The sequence below is a fragment of the Mauremys mutica genome, chromosome 12 (assembly GCF_020497125.1).
Source record: "Mauremys mutica isolate MM-2020 ecotype Southern chromosome 12, ASM2049712v1, whole genome shotgun sequence".
Lineage (NCBI taxonomy): Eukaryota > Metazoa > Chordata > Testudines > Geoemydidae > Mauremys > Mauremys mutica.
The window spans coordinates 49,356,868-49,364,502 of NC_059083.1; the positions used below are offsets into that span (position 1 = coordinate 49,356,868).

The 7,635-nt window shown below is 41.1% G+C and overlaps 1 pseudogene; it reads left to right on the forward strand.

Annotated features, from left to right (window-relative positions):
* Positions 1 to 470: 470 nt before the first annotated feature.
* On the forward strand, positions 471 to 1,404 carry LOC123346873 (annotated as a pseudogene).
* The last annotated feature ends 6,231 nt before the right edge of the window (positions 1,405 to 7,635 follow it).

The following is a 7,635-nucleotide window of genomic DNA, read 5'->3' on the forward strand; positions in this document are numbered from 1 at the left end:
CTTCTATAGACTGGTGGCTTGAACACTCACCCCACATGCAGAAGACCAAGTATCCAGTAACCCTGCACTGCCTCTTTTATTATGTATCCACCAAGGTACAGCTTCAAGGCGAGAGATTGACGGAGCCTCGCATAAGAATATCCCTTAGTCACAGCTGAGCAGAGAAATTGTGAATACCAATAGCATGTGATTCTTGGATTTAGGCATCTAAAGTGGCAGTTAGGTGCCCAAGTCCTTTTGTGTATCCAACTTATTTTGCTTATTTAAAACACACAATACCATCTCACGTCTCTCTTTCTCTCTTTCTCTAAATTTAGTATAGTTAAAACACACATTTTACAGAATGCAATAAGAGTCTATTGCATTCTGGAACAGATAATCTCCACATACTATTTCAATTTATTTTCATAATAAGTGTTAATTCCATTTTTTCTGGTCTTCTAGGTCAGAGATTTTCTGTATAAATGAAAATGAAAAATCAAACCACAGAGATTGAATTTATTCTCCTGGGACTTTCCAATGACCCACAGATGCAGATTTTCCTCTTCCTTGTGTTTTTAGTTATTTACCTAATCACTCTGGGTGGTAACATAGTGATCATGGGAGTGATAAGAGCTGATTCTCACCTTCACACACCTATGTACTTCTTCCTTTTCCATTTATCCTTTGTTGATATCTGCTATTCCTGCAGTCACGGTGCCTAACGCTCTGAGGAACTTCTTAGCAATGCACAAACCTATTTCTGTCAATGGCTGCATTGCTCAGATATTCTTCTTCCTCCTCTCAGCTTGTGCTGAAATGTTCATTCTCTCAGCCATGGCTTATAACCGCTACGCTGCCATCTGTGACCCGTTGCGTTACATGGAGAGAATGAGCAAAGGGATCTGTGTTCTGTTGGTGAGTGGGGCATGGACCACAGCCTTCTTTTATGCCCTTCTTAATATTGTTTTTACCTTAAATTTGCATTTCTGTGGGCCCAATCAAATCAGCCATTTCAGCTGTGAGCTCCCTCCTCTGTTAGAGCTGTCCTGCACTGAGACCCTTACCACTCAAGTGGTGTTTGATACTTCTGTTGTGATATTTGGGTCAAGCTCCTTCCTCCTCACGCTGATCTCCTATATTGACATCATCTCCACCGTCCTGAGGATACGCTCTGCAGAGGGCAGGCATAAAGCCTTCTCCACCTGCAGCTCCCACCTTATTGTGGTTGGCTTGTTGTACCTGAGAGCTTTTTTCCAGTACACAAAACCCAACTCAGTCTCTTCTGTGGTGCTGGATGAAATAGTCTCCATCCAGTACAGTGTATTGACCCCCATTTTAAACCCCATCATCTACAGCTTGAAAAACAAGGAGGTGAAAACAGCTCTAAGCACAATGTTGGGGAAATTAAAGTTTCTCAAGTAATGTTGTTGATCTTAAATAAATTAAATTACATATTCTTACCGTAGAGAGCATAGAACTGTGGATAACTTGTGTTTGGGAAATTCTCAGCTCAGGTAATTCAGACAAATCCTCAGTTGGTCTAAATGAGCATGGCTTCATTGAAGTCAGCAGACCAGATTCCCAGTTGTACAAGAGCCATTGGAGTACGGGGGATTGGATCTTGGGTCTCCTAAATCCAGAGTGAGTGCGCTGAGCACCTGGCTGTAGAGTCATTCACACATTTCTTCCTTTCCTCTATCTCCATATCTCTTTAATCTGGCCCACTGACTTCAGGGGATCTATGGCCACTTCATGCCAGCTGAGATTCTGGCAAGTTCTATTAATCTATTAATGTCTGTTCTTTTTTTTTTTTTTGACTAATTGATGAAATTCCATTTAATATCAGTTATCTTATTCTATCCTACTAAAATCTCAAGGATTTTCAATAATAATTCATAAGAATAATATAATAATCATTTGAGCCAATGGGTTTACTCCCCAGGGAGGGCTAGATCCACAACGGAATTAGGTTTGAACAGGAGAGTTAGCAAGAGACCCACATAAGCATATCCTGGTGGTTAGGGCATTCATGTGGGTGGGGACAGATCCAGTGTTTAAATCCTGTCCCTTTATCAGGCACTTGAATTGGGGTTCTCTCATATTCCAGGTGACTACCCTGACCATTGGGATAAAAGTTTTGTGCGGTCTCCTCCTTCTACTTCCTCCTCCAGCCCCAGCTTCACGTGAAAAAAACCTTAGGTGGGGTTAGAGGGTTCCTAGCTGAGAATGACCTGCAGAAGGATTTGTTTCCCTCATCGGGATAGGGGGACTGAACACTTTGACAGCAGCAGGGCTTAGATCACACCCCACTCCTCAGCATCTCCCATTGACTAGGGAACCACCTATTATCATACTAGAACATCAGAACAAATGAAAGACCATCCCAGGTCAGACCAACGGTCCATCTAGCCCAGTATCATGGTTCTGCCAGTGGCCAGTGACAGATACTTCAAAGAGAATGAACAGAACAGACAATTATTGAGTGATACATCCCCTGTCGTCCAGTCCCAGCTTCTGGCAGTCAGAGGTTTAGGGACAACCAGAACAGGGGGTTGCCTCTCTGGCCTTCTGGACTAATAACCATTGATAACCTATCCTCCATGAACTTATCTAATTGTTTTTTAAAAACTGTCTCCAGCTCAAGAAAAAGAGATGTTATTAAAATGAAAGCCTGATTTTAAATTTTACAGTTCAAATTAATTTTTACTTCTTGTCTTTAATAAAAGGTTATAAAAAGAGATTTTTTTTGGTGTGTTTCCCAAGGTACTAAGCAGACTGAGGTCTCTGAAAAGCGAACTCTGAACCTTGTTTAAAATTGTTTAATGTGGGACAGTGACTGAGTTATGTGGCTTAATCCATGAAACATGATGTATAATATCCCTTCAAAATATGTTGTCATAATTAATTATAATAACCCTACAGGAAGAAAGGGAGGAGGTCACCACTGAGTGGGCTTCTTCATTTCCCTATTATATTTTTGTGAATCTCTTCTTCTCTAGAGATATGATACTGCATGCACTTGAATGTGTAGACTAAATGGACATACCCCTACAGCCTGTTTGCCTCCAACTGAGGCTTAGAAGATTTCCACTTATAGACCACCTGCAAGACTGAATCTAATCAATCTAATCACTCGTGCTAGGAGTCGGTACTCAAACGTAATTTCAGTAAAATTATTCATGTGTATAACATCTTCACAGGAGTAATGTTCTTGAAGGATTGGGCATTATATGCCTATTTATATGAGTATTTGTATTTTCACTAAACCTACCACACTGAAAAGTGAGATCTGCAAGATGTTAATTAGGCCTGCATTTTCACAGGGCTCTGAATTCTGGGCACTGAGGAAGAGACAGGAGCAGATCTTGAATACAATGGAAATGAAAATGTAGAGATGGATACTTGGAGTTCCATGGATGGACCATGTTTGGAACGAATGAAGTAGGGGAAATGTGAAGTTGGTACCAATTATAGAAAAGCAGAGGGAATCAAGGCATATAGATGGTTTGTCCATGTGAAAAGAAAATCAGAAGAATATATAGGAAACAGGGAGTTAAATTTAAAAGTGGAGGGAAAGAGAAGGGTTGGCAGACCCAGAACTAAATGGATGGGTGTCATACTAAAGGACATGATTAGCTGCAGAGTTTCCAAAGATTACCATTCAAGACAGACCGGAATGGAGAAAAAGGAAGTGAAGGACCAACCCCATATGGATTGGAGTAAGGTTAAGAAGATTTGAGTTAAGTAAGTTCAGCAACAGGTTCAAGAGTGCAATATAGAGTGCAAGCGTGCAAAACACTATATTGCAGATATAACATGATCCTTGAACAAATGTTATTGAATTAAGTTTCACATCCTTGGACTTCATTGCATTAAAAATGCAAATGTTTATGTTGCATGGTGCTTCTTTAGGAGGAAGACATGAATAATGCAATTGCTGGGAGATATTGGGGACTTCAAAGGACTTTTTGGGATAATACGTGTGAAGTGGATTTTCAATGAAATTGTTGGGGGTGTAGATTATGCAAATGACCTACCTAAAATCCATTCTTCTGAAGCTACACTTTGAGCAGATACCAATTGTCTGTCTGATTACCTAGTCAAGGTCTCTTCAAAGAGCCAAAATGAAGAAGTCAATGGCAGAGAGTCAGGAGATGATTTTGGTCTGAGTTGAGATATGATGAATTTGAAAGCATAAGATAGGGGTTGAAGGACAGCTCCTACCAGAGCCCTGCACAGATAATTAAACTCATCTAATCTCATACTACACTAAAAGCTAAATTAATTTGGCTTTGCTCTTAAATTACAGGAATACAACCTGTCTGATTTGCATTCTCCTGGCCTGCCCAGATTCTCTTGTGTGTCTCTATAACTCTCAGTGGGTTACTCCAGTGTGGCCCAGCCTGTTCAAACTATTTCCAGTGCCCCCCAGGCAGTATGCTACAGCCTTTAACACATTGACTCACAATGTTCATTCAGGCTGCGTCTACACTATGAGCTAGATGTGTGATTCCCAGTTTATCAAGATAGCATTCCAAAATTAGCAGTGTAGCAGTAGTATCATGTTCAGCAGTGAGTGGAGGCACAGACTAGTTTCACTGAGTAGAAACCTTCCTGAACCTTATGGGTATGTATTTCACTTGCCTAGCCTATGCCAACACGTGCCACTGCCTGTACTACAGCAGCTACATTACTATTTTGAGTGAGTTACCTCAATGACAGCTACAGTGAGTGAGTCTGCATAAGCTGAGAATCACACCCCTAGCTGATTTGTAGACACACTAAGTGTAAGGTGTTAAGCAACTGTTGGAAAGGGCCTCCTCCCTCTTCCCCTAAGGAGGTAGGTTCTAGTTCCTAGATAAACCTGTTGGGTGAAATGCATATTCCATTATATGCTACAAAAAGCACCATAGTAGTGAAAGATCCTGAAACAATCTTAACAGTTACTAAACAGAAAACCTATGTGTCACACTTGATAGATAGAATGTTACTGAAAAGCTCCTAGAGTGACCAAAGGATGTTACCATCATGTTTATAGACTTTGTTGCCGGTTTTGACTCACTGCAACAATGAGTTCTGTGGATATGGCTTCACCATTGTGGGGTGCATGAGGGCTTAGTGTGCCACATAGAGGAACAATACTATGGAACACTGACTTGTGCAAGGGTCAATGGTTGTATTACAGACTAGTTTTCTGTAGAAACAAGGGTGCATCAGGTATGTTTCTCCAAACCTTGATATTTAATATTATAATAGATTTTCCAGCAAAAAAAAAAAAGAACATTCTATTATAGTGAAACCACATTTTGAAATTTGAAAAACAAAGAGAGTGATGCTTAGTAAGCAGGTTGCAAAAGTTTTGAATTTGGATAACAAAGACGGACAAATAGTCCCATTGTTCAACTAGCTCTATTTACTTTGTGTGAAGAATCTGAAAGAAGAAATTCTCCCTGTGAAAATGGGAGCAGAGGGTGGTGTCTTTCTTAAATGGGGCAGAGAGTGGATGCTATCAGTACTAGGATGGGATGGGAAGAGTGATGGAAGTGGGCACATGCATGGAATTGTGGCTGAACACTCTAGACAAGGAATGAAGAGATCAGGATTCCATATCTTGTTCTCCACAGACTTTCTGACTGATCTTGGGCACGAGGCTGGGACTAAGTTATTCCCGTCCAATTGGAGTTGGGCACCTGACTCCCCTAGACTCTTTCGAATAGCTCAAGCTATTGGTGGAGACTTCATTTAGATCAGACCATATCTCTATAATCCAAACATTGGCAATGGACGAATTCAAAGTCATATCTTTTTTCACTGAGATGAGATCCTCAGCTGGCAGGTAGTGGAGTAGCCCAGTTTATTTCAGTGGAACTATGCTGCTTTTCACCAGCTGGGATTCTGCATCTGAAGGTGAATTTCACAGGGTTGCAGAGTAGCTGCACCACTTCCTACTATGTTTATGATGTCAGTGGACACTCAGCGATACACAGGACTTTCCAACTTGACGGTGAGTGAAATTTGAGGAAAACAAAATCACTTTAGTATATGAACACTATGGTCAGAGCCTCATTTGATGAAAATCCATGTATCTACATTGACTTAACAGCACCATGTCAATTTACACCAAGGGGTAGGTTCACAAAGGCACATAGATGTTCTGATGCTGAGCATTGCAGTGCCTAACTTTGAAGTGCCTGGAAAATCATAGAGATTCACAAAGCCAGAATTTGGCACCCTGGCTCCCTCCACAATGGAAGAGGACAGATAGGTGCCTAAGAATGGGATTTGAAAAAGCCAGCTTGATTGGTGGGTCACTTCCTAAATTAGCCAATGGGAGATGCTGAGGAGATGGGTGTGTCCTAGCCACCCCAATCTTTCAAGGTGTGTATTGCCTTAATCCTTCTGGGGGAAACAATTTTTCTGCTTGAGATTTCCATCTGTGAATCCTCTAATCCCCAGAAAGATGTATTTTGCAATAAGCCGGAGTGTCGTGTGACAGAGAAGACTGAGAAGGAATTAGGAGGAAGAAGTCCCTCCTTAGTTTTAGCTCAGTGGTTCTGGTAGTCGCTCAAGAGGGAGGAGACGCCTGGTTCAATGGCCTGATGCGGAGAAGAGATTTAAGAACAATGACACTACTTGAGAGACTTAAATTTCCTCCAACATTTTCCCTACAGCTGTTTTCATCTCCTTGTTTTCAGGCTGTAGATGATGGAGTTTAACCTAGGGATCAAGATGCTGTATTGGATGGAGAACATTTCATCCAGAATCATAGAGAGCAAGCTGGGCTTTGTGTACCGGACAAAACCTGTCAGGAAGAATAAGCCAATCGAAATCAGGTGGGAGCTATAGGTGGAGACGGCTTTACGCCTGCCCTCTGCAGAGCGTATCCTCAGGATGGTGGAGATGATTTGAATGTAGGAGACCAGGGTGAGGAAGATGGAGCTTGATCCAAATATCACAGCAGAAGTAAGAACCAACACTTGAGTGGTGAGGGTCTCAGTGCAGGACAGTTGTAACAGAGGATGGAGCTCACAGCTGAAATGGCTTCACGTAATGCAGTGGGTCAAAGATGGCAGAGTAGCGGTCATAAGTCATGGCTGAGAGAATGAAAGATTCAGTACCAGCTGTTTACCCCTTTTCGCAGATCATTTATGAATATGTTAAACAATGAGGTAGCAAAGTCTGTAGATTATACAAAATTATTCAAGATAATTAAATACAAAGCAGACTATGAGGAGTTACCAAGGAATCTCAAAAAAGTGAGTGACTGGACAAAGAAAATGGCAAATGAAATTAAATGCTCATAAATGCAAAGTAAAAAAAGGCATTGGAAAACAAATTAGCTGTTACCAATCTTGGAGTCTTGGAGTCATTGTGGATAGTTCTCTGAAAAGATCAGCTCAATATGCAGCGGCAGTCAAAAAACTAACAGAATGTTAGAAACCATTAAGAAAGGGAGCGAGAATAAAATAGAAACTATCATAATGCTTCTATATAAATCCATGGTGCGCCTACACAATGAACACTACATGCAGTACTCAGTGCCTTATCTCACAAAAAGATATATTAGAATTGGGAAAAGTACAGTGAAGGGCAACAAAAATGATTATGGGTATGGAACAGCTTCTATATGAGGAGGCACTAAAAAGACTGGGA